The sequence below is a fragment of the Hermetia illucens genome, chromosome 1 (assembly GCF_905115235.1).
Source record: "Hermetia illucens chromosome 1, iHerIll2.2.curated.20191125, whole genome shotgun sequence".
In the NCBI taxonomy this organism is placed as follows: Eukaryota; Metazoa; Arthropoda; class Insecta; order Diptera; family Stratiomyidae; genus Hermetia; species Hermetia illucens.
The window spans coordinates 175,616,016-175,631,012 of record NC_051849.1 but is presented as its reverse complement, the minus strand read 5'-3'; positions in this window follow the sequence as shown (position 1 = coordinate 175,631,012).

The following is a 14,997-nucleotide window of genomic DNA, read 5'->3' as shown; positions in this document are numbered from 1 at the left end:
GGGACGCTCGAAATATATGGAGAACAGGTAAAGCGGGGTTCTAAATACTGTCACCAAATGATAAGGATCATAAGCGGAATCAGCTTGATCTCTGTTGATCAAGTTTTCGAGATGATCTCTAATGCTTTCTATGATAATATTATTTCCAATCATTGCGACTGCAAGGAGCAAGCAAGTATAATGAAAGAATTGAATTTAAGCATGATTTCGGCTTCAGACATCAGCAATGATGTAGATGTTGTACTAAATGTTAGACAGGATGTGAACTTTTTAAACTTGAATATGATTCCAGACATTGTTAAAGGCTCATTTTCCGGGTGAACGTAAAGAGTTCAGTTCATCGAAGAAGAAGGAGAAATGGCACACACTTGCAACCATCCGGACAATCTCCCACAGCATCATATAGTCACAACGGCAAGCCAGTATCGGAGGCTTTTGGGAGTGACCACGCGGGCTCACGGTCATCGATATCCATCAACCGCAGTGCCTCGATGCTGGACAGCTTGGTCACTGTGGCATATAATGCTACAAGTGATTTGGATTTGGAAAAGGAGGTGTTCAAGCGTAATTCCAACTTACCGGGAAGACCGGTAACCAAATTAATCAAAGATGAACTCGGGACGACAAAAACGGTGATAACACCCACCGCGAATGGTGATGAGGCGCGACAGCAGGAGGTAATCCAGGACCAAGAATTCAGAAAAAGCTCGTCAACTCTGAGATCTCCTGAGTAAAGGAACAGGGTAGGTAAATGACGCCAAAAACGAAGAAGTGTATAAAAGGGGCAACTCCGTCGGGGCTCATAGAGAGCAGAGTCTCGATCTAGAGGAATTATCCGTCACTCAGCTTTGGGCAAAAGTTATTCGAGTTTATCAAGGACAAACACAACGTGCACTAAGCCATAAAGAATATGGTGAAGCCTATTAGAGTCCTTTATAAAAGATCGTAGATGGAGCAAAAAAGTACCAAACAGATGCCGAACCCTGCTATCCCAACTGTGTCACAAGCGACCCAAGTCACGTCTAACTATACTACAACCAATTACGGCGAAAGAAATGAGTATTCGAAAAAGAGGGGATCCTCTAAATCAACAGGTACCTGAGAGAAAAAAAGGCGGACACGTATTCTTCCATTGTCCAAGATTTGTGGAAGGAAGGAGGTATCTAATGGAGACTCAAGGAGCCTGGTACCACAAAATCTGGTCCCGATAATGGTAGCACGTCAACAGGATTGGGATGCGATCAGCTTCATGATCGCATTTATCTAGAACAAATTGCGAAAGACAGAGGAGGGCAGAAAAGTGGGGTTAAGTACCTCGCGTGGAGAAGAAACGTGACGAAGGTAGAAAGAGATTACTCCAACCCGGGATGTAATATCTTATGATGATTCCGCGGGACAGGGAGGGAGTCGGGGTTGATTTTAGTGGGTAAGAATCTTACTCACTGGCGTGACCAGGCTAGTGTCTTCTGAAAATTTCTACCTAATCAAAAAAAAAAATAAGGCAGGAAACCGGAAGAAGGACACCTTAGACATGAAAGGTTCTGTGTATTTTTTATTTATAAAAACATTTGATTGAACGTTTGTCCCATGAGTAACTCGTAATTTATGCAAACATTATGTGAGAATATCCACTTTCGCGTGAAACTAACATTTAAAGTCGCCAAGTTTGATCTACTGTAACTTTGTTAGTAATAATGCGTTTTCCATCAAAATTGGCAGCTAGTCCATGTTATAGCCTACATCGCTGCAGCATTTCATGAACTTGGAATGAAGTTAAGGAGGGGTTTGCGGTCAATTACTAAAAATTCTAGTAACACACTGTTATTAACTTTATTTAAGCAGATATGGAGATATGATATGGAGAGTATTTCGGAGCCGAGACACCATATAGTGATTTCTTTTAGATTTTTCGGTTGGGTAGTTTCTGAGAATGGCTCTGTGAAAGAAATTACAACTTTTTAGGCCCCGCCCTCCCCTTTTTCCCTACAATTTGATATCCCACATGGCCGTATTCAATGAAAAAAAATGTACACCCCCCTTTGCATGTGTGGTGACCCCCTCCCTCACTCACCGTTCGCATTCTCACCGTTCCACCAAATTTGGCGTCATATTTCTCCTGTTCACTCCTTTGTGGAATACAAGGCAACTGTAGAGTTTGAGGCTTCAATGATACTGTGTTTCAGTTTCATTTTCATCACTTTTAACTCTGCGCAGGTGATAAGCCTGCAGCAGCGGACAGCACAAGTATGAACACAATCATCTAATCGATCTGGATGCGAACCTAGGGTTACGAGATCGAAAGACTGGCGCTCAACCATCTTGACCACTTCCTTTAAGCTTTGTGAAAACTAACGAAAAATACTGGCAAGAATCTATCAGCTCCTTCTAATATAACTTGTGAAACTTGAGCTAATTAATAAAAAGAATACAATCTGTTTGGCAGAAAAAGATACGATTAACTCAAGGATGATTTCAAAAAGAGAGATTAGGCTAGCTGTTAGTGTTTTTTTGCCACCCACAGTTTTTCTAGAAAAGCTGATGATGACCTCTGTATTTAAGGAGAGAAAATAAAATAAGCGCACGGCACCTGTGTTAGCACAGGGGGTCGTCCACATAAGTGCTTTGGTCGGATTGGTATCATCATCTTGTAAAATAAGCTATTTTTTCCCGAAGCTACATATTGGAAATAAGCCAATTTGGTGATTAGTGTTAAGTGTGGATTGTTTGCGTTAAGATCTAATAAACTATCTTTTCAAATAAGTAGTAAATAAAGTACTAATTAACTTAAATAAATCCAAAAAACCAATAAAAATGAGTGAAGGCTCATTTATCTAAATACATTTAAAATTTAAGCGCAATACTCATAATGGCCAAACAACACTTTCTCAGACACTCAAGTCGAATCAAACGGCGCAGCAGGAGTGGGAACTTTGGTACTTTTCCCAGACTCTTGGCAAAATTTCTAATTTCAACACTCCAGTGAAGGCATTTATTGATAAAAGTGAAATTTATGATGCAACCACGTCATATGCTGAGAAAAACATCTGGCCATCATTACAAAGATAAAACATCATCAAAATTGCTCCTCTTAAAACGCCTCAATTCTTCATTAGATAAAAATGGTAGAGTTGTGTGGCTACTGCAGCCTCCTCGCTATCATGTCAGCTCCCATTATCAGTGGAATGTTTTTATAAATTTTGAATTATTTGGAAGCAAATCTGAGAACTACTGCAGTGGGCGTACAATACTTTGCGTCAGGGGAATTACTCCCGATGGAATGTACAAATGGAAATACCCTGCGTAAAAAAATTACAAATGGATTTTAGTTAAGCATAAAATTGGAATGAAAAATATGCAAATAAACACAATTAAAAACGCAATGTCAAATAAATAGAAAATTGTCTTTCATTGTTTTGAGTTAGACAGTTGCTGTTACTGCGTAATACGCACAAAGCTGGCATTGATAGTGAAATCTAGAAACGAGGTGAAGCACAATGCACCAGCAGTAAATATTCAACAAGGAGAAAGAATTTAACTTAATCCTGTTGGAAGGGCTGGAATTCTGTTCTTTTTGGCAGCCATAAAGTAATGTGTATTTAGTTCTCATGTAGCTAACTATAGTAATTTAAATATTCTGAAAGATATGTTCAGCTGTGACAGATAAAGCCTTATTGTGCCTGGAGCCATCTAGTCTCTGCCACTTATCCTTATGGAAAACCTGTTTCCAGTTTTTGACAACTTGATCTACCAATGCTATTATCACTTCAATTTCTGGCTCCGGTTCTTTGAACGTTTAATTACTAAAGCGTCCAAGATTTCATTTCCCTTTACGGCACAGTTATATAGAGTCAAAACGAGCTATGGGTTCGTAAGCAACTTCTAAATCACTCAAGGACTGTTTAGTGCCCTCAAGATAGCTTGGCTATCTCTGCAACAAGAAAACTATATACAGAAGATTCAATTCCCAGGACATTGTTCGAAATTTTATAGTAAAGAAAAATCATTGCGGGTTTTTGACCGAGACGGTAATTGCGGGAGAAAAATACTGTACGTAAAATCTGGTGTTAGTGACGATTATGTGCTGCACTGCATTAATGTACGCTCATGTGGCTGCGAACACATGGCTACGGCCATATTCCATCGCACAGCGGTTTATGCTTGTCACATGAGATGGGGACACGGACAAGGAAACCATCTAAGCGCCATCGACATATCGGCACACCCAATTCATTAGCCACATGGATCATGGGCTACCTCACCCATATCCCATAGATACACAATGACATTGACAACATTGAAGGATTATGTCCGTCATGTTTGAAAGAAAACAACTCTCCAGCTTTTAAGGTTTTGTGTAATACAAAACCTTATTTGTAAATAATACCATTGCATTTTTCTGGTTTACTTAAAGCCTGAGACATCAACTAGTAATCTAATCAACCGGGCGTAGTATGTTGAGCCGATTAGCATATTCTCGAGAAGTAGCAGCAGCACACCTCCCTTAGAGCAACCTTTCATTGCATTTGTCATTAGGTAGCGATTAACACCTACTTCTGGACACAGCAGTTTTTGCAATGCCACGGCAAAGACTGACTTTACTGAAATATCATTAACATCAGGTTCTCTAAGAGCACCACAAACTTCCTAGTAGGGTACATAGTCAAAACCCATTCAGAGTCCACAAACAACCCTATCGCAAGCTCGCCTTTCAGAACAGGAAACGATAACCAAGTAATGACGGATAGACTCAAAATACTTTATACCCTGCTATGTATACTAGTTTTCATTTGAAGGGTAGAACTTTACCCCTCAAACATTTTAGCAAGAATGGTTTTAAAGTAATTTGCCTGTGTTTGAATAGGCATCCTTGTCTAGATTTAGTATGAAGCCGACTGGAGCTTCTTGCCACAAAAGAAATATATTTCTTAGAAGTCGCTCTAGGTGCATTATACCCTCCGTTAACATCGCGGGGTAGAGTTATAGTTCCTAATGCAGCGAAAGATTGAAAGAAACCGGAAATGCTCTCCAGTGTAATTCAATCGCCTTGTTCCCGGATGGTGTACTATGAAAGTGTGATCCAGCGTTTCGGAGATTCCGGCTCGGCCGACCTTCTTCATTTTTGCATTCCTTTGTTTCCCTGAGTTATTGTAGTTCTAGATTCCCCCAGGGAACTTCTTTGCCGCCGAATTGGGAATTGCACTTTACAACCAAAAAGCTCGTTGAACTTCACTCAGTTCTGTCTTTCAATTATAGTCTATAGTCCAATGGCAGTTGTACCAGTAATGCAGATGGATTCGGCAGGACGGTGAGAATTGCATGCAATGCAATTTTAGCTTAATTTTGTGCAACCGAGAAGGAAGCAGAATAGACTGAAAATGATAATAACTCTGCTTTCCGCCCTAATAATAAGAGGGAAGGAAAAGTTGGTGTTGTAAATATTATTCCAGAACATAGAACTTTTCTTTCCCAGTCTCTTTTCAATCAACGGAAATGCATTTGCTAGAGAAAAGGGCTTTAATGCGTCCTTGCGAGATACTAGAGCAGATAAGAACCTTATCTTTACTGAAACCGTTAAGGACCATAACAAAATAGTCAGTATTACCAGAGAGAATGGACTTCACCCTGCATGGACTTTATGGATCCAGCCTATCATTCCCCTGGGGGTGACACATGAACAGATCACAAAGACCTCTTGGGTAAGCTCACCACTGAACACATCCAGCTGAAATTGATCCCAGTCGATAATTTACTGAACGGCAAAGAAAGGTGCTACACAGTGGTTTCTGTTGAAATCTCTACCGAACGAAGCCTGGAAGTCTTTTGTCTGCTTGGACCTAACGTAAACTCTCATAGGATTCTCAACCGAGCTGAATCTACATGAACTAGAAATTCTGTTGGGATAGGTAAATTCAGGGGCTGCCCAGGTTACCATAATACCAGTATACCGCTGGTAAGGTTTCGTGACCTAAAGTCACTTTGAATGAGTCCTTGCGACTGGGGTCTGATGGTCCTTATTAATCCTTGAAGCATTCGTTTCCTGCCCCACGACAAACAAGCTTAAATGAGTACAGCGTTTCGCGGTGCCACCACATGGACGTCCCCTTCGGCCACTCGTTTTTAATCCAGCTGCTTTCCCCGAGGCCATATCAGAAGGTGGGGGACAGACAATCTACAAAAACATTATTATAGCCACTAACGCCTTCAAAGCTGCTACATGAAGAAACGTCTACGGGTCTACCCTATGCGCTAACGAAGTCTTTTACTAGCAGGCAAGCATACACCGAAAACATAGCAGACAGGCAGTAATAGAAGTTTAGAGCTATTGATTAATTTTGGGGGTCACTTCATACGCAGAAAGAACATTAACTCGAAACAGCGAAAGCTAATCTAGTTCTGCAAATATGTCGAGCGACATCAAGGTCGGTGCCATTTTCGACAGAAACCACGATTCCTAGTTATACAAATAATCGTCCTTTAAAGTCTTCCACGTCCTCCAGGCAAAGGCAAGGTAGCTTGAAGAATGTCATCGATAACAAAAGATATAATAACGGAGGCAAGACACATACCTGATCGATACCGCTTTGGGCATCGAATTCCTCTGAGGTTTTACCTTTGTGCATTATATGCTCCTCCTGCGCACTCCGGATACCCTTCAAAAGCACACAAAAGCTTTCCGGAAATCGATGAACAGCAGGTGAAGCGAATACCCAAACTCCCCGCACTGTTCCAAAATGTTCCGTAGGGTATTGATGTGGTCAAGGCAGGAAGATCCGAAGTAGAAACCTGCTTTCTGTCAACCAAGTCCGAGATGTTCCCCAATATGTTTCAAGTAAGATGACTACATACAGTAGATTCGTCTCCTTGTGCATCGAACATGTGCAATGTTTTTCTTCCACCATACAAATTCAAGGTATAATGGAACATGTTCCCTTCTAATACTAGCGCGTGAAAAATATCTCTCATTTACTCTGGTGTTATTGTCGGCATGGCGAAACATACGCAAAAAAACAATTAGGCGTTCGAAATACGCGGCAGTTAGCTACTTCGTATCTAACGCGCGTAGTTTCAATGACATTCTGTACCGCCTAGAAATGCGATTCGCTCCTCCTCTATGTAGTCTTCTTGCTTCCCGGACAATTTTAGCTACTACATTTACGACAGTAGGGAACGCGCAGATACCCCACCAATGGTCGCAGTCAACATGTGTGGCCTTTTCAACATTTTGACGACCATCTTCTCCTTCTACTTTCTAAGAAAAATCTTGGATTCGCAGGATTTCCGTATAACTGGAAGTAGCTGATCCGCAGAAACTGTAAGTTCAACAGCAATAAATAGCTTTGCGAGCCAATGGGCTCAGCCATTTCTCCCGTATTAATTAAGATCTTCAAAGGAAGGTTTTAAAAAAGATACCAACAAAATATTTCCTGTATAAGAAGAAATGATAAGATTTTAGTTATGCCACCATGAATTCTTAAACACAACTGTTCCATAAAAAAGACCTGTTAATTTCTTCAATTCAAACGTCCTAATCTAGTTTATAGTACTGCATATCCTTGTAAGCATTCTATCATTTTTTCTTTCCCATTATCACTGTTCCCGTGAAAGATTGTCACGTTATCAGGTTATCACAGTGTCGACTTTCGAACATAGTGAACTGGTGTCATCAGCCGGGAATTGCAATTGAACCGTCGACGTTCAAGTTTTATGGCAAGTAATAACGTTGAGTACTTCACTTTTTTTATAATTTGCCGCTAGACAGCCCAAGTTATCAGTTGCTAACTGCAGTGTGTGTTATACATCGTAAAAGCATATCACGTATCTAGAACGTACGACAATCAGGGCTAGTGCATTTTCAGAACGCTACATTTGCACATATTAAATCCGTGCTTTAATGCAAACTCAGAAATAAATTTATGGCAGTGTCAATACAGCATCGAAGAAAGTAAACAAACGACAATTGAGTATAGAATCTGTCTTTTCTCAGTACAATGACAATGAGGGTAATATTTAGTTTTATACTGAGTAACTTAGAAGATTCTCAAGCAAATACGCAAATCTAGAACGCAAGAAAGCTATTTCAGATAAACTAAAATAGATTTAAGCTCAACTGAGATGTTAATCTAAATCAAGTGGCTATGGTCAAGTTTCACGAAGGTTTTTTGATTCCGAGTATTGTTTGATTGACTTGAGTAAGTAAATTCAAGTAATAATGCACCAGGAGTATGTAAATAAAAATGCAATAGGAAGCTCACCGCACCAGGCTGTATAATTGCATAATAGTATATTCATTATCAAAAAAATCAATTTGCAAATTCCAGCCAAAAGTCCCAACAACCAAAAAGCAACTGAAATTCTTGCTTAGCATAGTGAAAGGGAGTTTGGTGTATATATACCCGAAAGGTCTAACTCCACTCCCACGAAAGAAATGAAAAATCCTCCCACTTAGGGTGAAAATACCACTAATGCCAAATTCGACGTCAAAATCATAGAGCTCTCTCCAACAAATGTTGCTATTAAGTACAAGCAGCATAAAACTCGCTAACCACAAAATAACAAAAAACATGGCTACCATTGGCATCCCATGTAATCCTTATTTTTGCCACTATCCACCGCAGTAGGTTGGAGGATTTTAAATTGCCGTGAAATGTTGGTGGTACTGGTGATCGTGTCTTTCCGAATTTTTGTTACCATTTTCGGGCTCTTTATCTGCTGTGCTGAAGAGATGGGTTTTTCATATTAAATGCTTATCACCTCAACTTCAAGATGTCGGTGGCACCATCACAAAGGCGATATCATCCAAAACAGTCCTAAAAGCAAAACATATCCTTAAAAGTATCCTTTTGCATACTGCACTCATTGCTTAGGTTAGTAGTACCATCCTTCAAACTAGACTTCATAGAGCGAAATGGAGGCCATCACCATCATCATCATCATCAACGGTGCAACAACTGGTATCCGGTCTAGGCCTGCCTTAATAAGGAACTTCAGACATCCCGGTTCCGCGCCGAAGTCCACCAACTCGATATTCCCAAAAGTTGTCTGACGTCCTGACCTACGCCATCGCTCAATCTTAGGCAGGGTCTGCCTCACCTTCTTTTTCTACCATAGATATTGCCCTTATAGACTTTCCGGGTGGGATCATCCTCATCCATACGGATTAAGTGACCCGCCCACCGTAACCTATTGAGCCGGATTTTATCCACAACCGGACGGTCATGGTATCACTCATAGATTTCGTCATTGTGTAGGCTACGGAATCGTCCATCCTCATGTAGGGGGCCAAAAATTCTTCAGAGGATTCTTCTCTCGCACGCCGTAAGAGTTCGCAATTTTTCTTGCCAAGAACCCAAGTTTCCGAGGAATACATGAGGACTGGCAAGATCATAGTCTTGTACAGTAAGAAGTTTGACCCTATGGTGAGACGTTTCGAGCGGATCAGTTTTCGTAAGCTGAAATAGGCTCTGTTAGCTGACAACAACCGTGCGCGGATTTCATCATCGTAGCTGTTATCGGTTGTCATTTTCGACCCTAGATAGAAGAAAAATGGAGGCCATCAGCTTCCATTTAACGTTGCATCTGTTGTAATGCCCTATTGTTTTATGGCTGGATTAAATTTGAAGATGACCTGAAGTTTTTTTCAAGAATATGTTTCCTTATGGCGCCTTAGCAGGGGCGGGGAGGACAGCATCCTTCCCACGTCTTTCCAATACTAATTACATCGTATGAACATAACTCAACATCAAGATGGCTTACAACCATAGTAATACTATATTATCCCCACATCTCGTGAAAAAGATCCAAATTTAAGATGGTCAATTTACAGGAAAGTACGACTTTAACCTACTATAACTGTGCTAATTATAACAGAATGTCCTGACCTGACCTATGTAACTGCATTCTTGCAAAAGATTGTGGGAGTCCAAAGAGAGATAATTACTTTAAGGACACATTCTAGGAAACCCAACCCAAAATTCTGAAAAAAATACGGCGGTCTACGCACATCTAGTCCCCGAAATACTCTCCGGTACAGTATCTGCTCAAGTAAAGTTAATCATAATATATTATTATATTTTGCAAATTTGCTGCAAGCCCGTCGTAAGTTTATCTTAAATCTGTAAATAGTTTTTAATATGAAACAGCATACTGGGAGGTTTAGTGGAAATTCTACTATTATTAATAATGTTATAGTAGGACAAAGTTGCCTCTTTTACGTCAAATTACTAGAATGCCAGTTACATACGTTGAACTGGACTTTTGAACACTACGAGCTATTTATAGATAGAACCATCTGTACCAAAATATGCTTGAAGCGTTGAGTTTATGGTTTCCGACTTGTTGTTTTTGGGCCATATACCCTGTATAGAATATTTGTTACCTAGATTAAGTTTACATCATTCTAAAATAAAATATAATTCGGATCACCCTGCGTTCACAATATTATAACGATTTGCATGCAATGTATTATGCTTACGTGTGCATTCTATTTCAAAATTCGGTTGGGTGTTATTCGGGCCCACACTCAACTCAAGCTCAAGAACGACCAAATGCGAAGAATCTGGGAGATACAGAGTGAGGCTCGCATTTAAAGACGATGCAAAACAGGCAGTGGATCTACGTGATTCCCAGAAATTGGCACACATAAGGTTCTCGCAGCTAGAGAAGAGGTTAGCTACGGATGAAGCATTCAGAAGTCAATACGTCGGCTTCATGGAGGAATACCAACGATTGGGCCACATGATTGAAATTCCTGAACAGGAAAAACATGCACGACCACAAAGCTGAGAGTGATTTTTAATGCATCCCAAGAAGGACCATCAGGAAAGTCTCTCAACGACGTCCTGCTGACAGGATCAAGCATCCAGAACAACCTCACCAATATACTCATGAGATAGAGGACTCACCGATACGTCACCGCAGCCGACATCGCACATTCCGAGCACAATTAGCAGAACTCGAGAATCTCTCGATCCCACGACATCTCAACTATTCGAGCATCAACGCAATCCCGATCCATGGATTCTGCGATGCTTTCGAGGCTGCACACGCTACTGTACTGTACTTGAGAATAGAGGAAATGGGAGCATAGCCATTCGTCAGACTAATCACATCAAAGCCTAGAGTGGCCCCCCGGAAAATACAGTCGACACCACGTCTCGAATTATGTGGAGCAGCTCTACTGACCGAACTGATGAAGGACTCGCTTACGGCATACAATGGGGATCAGCTTACACCATATTATTGGACTGACTATACAATTGTGCTCCAGTGGATTGGAAGTCCAGCAGCGAGATGGAGGGTCTTCGTGGCAAATAGAGTTGCCCAAATACAGTCGAACTCACACACAAAGCATTGGAAACGTGGGTTATTTCCTCAAGCACTGGTCAACAACCAATTGTGGTGGAACTGCCCAGAATGGCTTAGGGAGCAGAATGTGTAGTGACCTATAACATATAAGACACCTGACAATGCTGGAGCTAACATCGAACGGCGACCTAGCAGCAAATGCTTCGTCAGTATTGAGAATAAGGATGAGACGAACATTTTTCAACCATTCTCATCTTTTAAAAAACTCATCCGTGTGATCGCATACTGCCGGAGATGGACGAGGAAATCCAATAACACATATAGGGCTGATATAACAGCGTATTCTTAGTCAGCCAAAAAATGAAACCCGCTATTATCGGGTTTGAAAACATAAGCGAACGGCTATGCACTCTGCGTTTGCGAGGCAAATTTAAAAATATAAGCCTCATTAATGTTCACGCCCCTACAGAGGAAACCGCAGAGTCGGAGAAGGATACCTTCTATAAGGCAGTAGAACGAACCCTCGAAGCTTGTCCAAGATATGATTTCAAAATCAAACTTATTTTAACAGCCAAGTAGGGACCGAACCCTTATTCAGAAAATACGTTGGCTCCCATAGCTTACATCAAAATACAAATGCTAACGGATTGCTGATCATTAGATTAGCAGCGTCACACGAAATGGTTGTTGGAAGTACCTGGTTTGCGCGGAAAGCGGTTCACAAACTTACATGGGCCTCTCCAGACGGGACCACTTTCAACCAAATTGACCACGTGTTGAACATATAGGAGGGTCAATATAGACTCGGATCACTATCTCGTTGGCATGGTGCTACGAGCTCGAATAACAACACCACCCAGAATTCCCTCTGACAATCAGATGGGAGTTAACACTGAAGCCATCCACAACACAACCCTCCGCAACAGCTATAAGAGGGAAATGGATGCCGCAATAACCGCAGTTAACAGAGATCCTGGAGATGAAGCATCAACAAATGATCTTCACAATCACCTGAAGAACGTTATCATAAATACGACCACAAACATACTTGGCCCCAGCCGCAAAATGAGTCGGAACGGCTGATTTGACGATGAATGTAAGCTAGCAACGGAATGGAAGAATGTTGTATACCGAGTAATGTTGCATTCTCAAAGAACGCAGGCACGCGCGGAGACTTATCATGAACTCCGGCGAGCGGAGAAGCGACTTCACAGACGGAAAAAGGAACCCTGCGAGAACCAACAGGTATGCGAACTCGAGAAATAGAGGGAGTAACCGCACCAGGCGCGGAAGCTTTACCAACAAGTCAGCACGATGAAGCCTTACACACCTCGATGCTCACCCTGCAGAGACAAAGAGGGAAATCTGATTTCTGACAGACTGAGCATATTGGAGCAATGGGTTGAGTACTTGCATGAACCACTGAACAACCAGAACATCGGCGAGTTGGAGGTCCCGCAAACTGAAGACGAAGGATAAATATCGCCACCACCAAGTATAGGAGAAACAGTCCGACCAATTCATCGGCTTAAAAATCATAAGTCGCCAGGAGCCGATGGAATTACAGCCGAGTTGACTAAATATGAAGGCGGTGTGGGACCGCGAATCAATGCCTGACGATTGGCAACGAGGCATACATGACAAGAGAGATATCACACAGTGCAGCAATTATAGAGGTATCACGTTGCTGAGTACCATTTATAAGATATTCTCCGCTATTTTGCTAGGCTGGATAGCCCCATACGCCAAGGACATCATTGGCCCATACTAAATACAGGCAAATCAGCAGCAGATCAGATTTTCTCTCTGTAGTAAGCCATGGCAAAACTGTTCGAATATCAATATCATTGATAGCATAGCCAGGGTAAAACTCTACACGACCATGAGGGAATTCGGTATCCCGACGAAATTGATAAGACTGAGTATGCTGACTCTGAGCAATGTGCGAGGCCAGATAAAAGCAGCAGGATCACTCTCAAGACCATTCGACATTAATAAACTGCCTTCATCCAGATCGAAGAGCGGCGTGATCTTGGGCTGCAAATCAATGAAGGCAGCACCAAATACATGGTGGCAACGTCAGTACCAAAACTAACTGACAAACAGCATCAAGCCACATTGTTCAAAGGGGAAGAATTAAGATAGGAAAATGTAACTTTGAGACCGTTGATAATTTTTCCTATCTGGAGTCGAAAATCACAACCGATAACAGCTACGACGGTGAAATCCGCGTACGGTTGTTGCCAGTCAACAGAGTCTATTTCAGTTTACAAAAACTGATCCGCTTGAAACGTCTCACCATAGGGTAGCTCTTACTGTACAAGACAATGATCTTGGCAGTCCTCATGTATTCCTCGGAGACTTGGGTTCTTGGCAAGAAAAATTGCGAACTCTTGGCCGCGTTCGAGAGAAGATTCCTCCGGAGAATTTCTGGCCCCTACATGAGCATGGACGATTCCGTAGCCTACATAACGACGAAATCTATGAGTGATACTATGACCGTTAAGTTGTGGATAAACCCTGGCTCAATAGGTTACGGTGGGTGAGTCACTTAATCCTTATGGATGAGGATGATCAAGCCCGGAAAGTCTATAAGGGCAATATCTATGGTAGAAAAAGAAGACGAGGCAGACCCTGCCTGAGATGGAGCGATGGCGTAGGTCAGGACGCCAGACAGCTTTTAGGGATATCGCATTGGTGGACCTCGGCGTAAAACCGGGATGTTTGGAGTTCCTTATTAAGGCAAGCCTAAACCGGATACTGGTTGTTGGGTCGTTGATGATGATTTCGCTATTACCGACTTTAATTTTCGGCATAGTTACTCGTGACTTCTTCCGGAATAACGTGTTTATTTTTATAAACAGGGCATCTGCATCACTTTGTGGTACTCTTTAACTTCTCTCGCCAATGAGAGTGCACTTCATTTATATATTATAGCGGATAAGATTCAGGGTATTGATGATAGTCCCCATATCTTTGATCTTTGATTTTTGATTTTGTTCACGCGAATAAGCAGAAAGCTTTTCATTTTTTATGTCTGCAGTTTCATATCCTTCCATATTATTCCGAGGTTTTATCATAGGGACGACTTGTGCTGAGTATGGGTCCTGTATCTAGGTTTGCTAATAAACTTAAAAATTAAAGACGATTTCATAAAGTACTGATTAAGTCCTTTCATCTGAGGTGGCAAATAATAATATTTTAGAAAAAAATTACATCCTCTTTTTACACGTATTCAGTACCTTTCTTAAACTCGACTTAAAATTATACCAACAACTGTACCAGGTTTGAGGTTTTGTAGTTGTTGCTATTATAAACCCTCACCAGATTTCGAGTTAATATACTGAACCACTTCCGAATAAATTACAGAAGACCGCAGATATTCATATATATCATATATTATTAGCAGACAGATAGACCGATGGGAAGACAGAAATTTTATACGAAATCCTAGAAATAAAGTTTCGACAGTGTGCCTCGAACCGAACATCTCGACATATTTGAAACAAAATATTATACCCAAATATTATTATTTATGATTAAACAATATTTTTTCATGAAAATGGTCGACCACCGAACGCCAAATGTTCGGAGCACTGGACTAGAATATAATAACTCCAACGCATAACTTACCGATGTCACTACATTTTATAGTAAAGGATGTACCACAACGTCCTTTAATGCATTGAATTG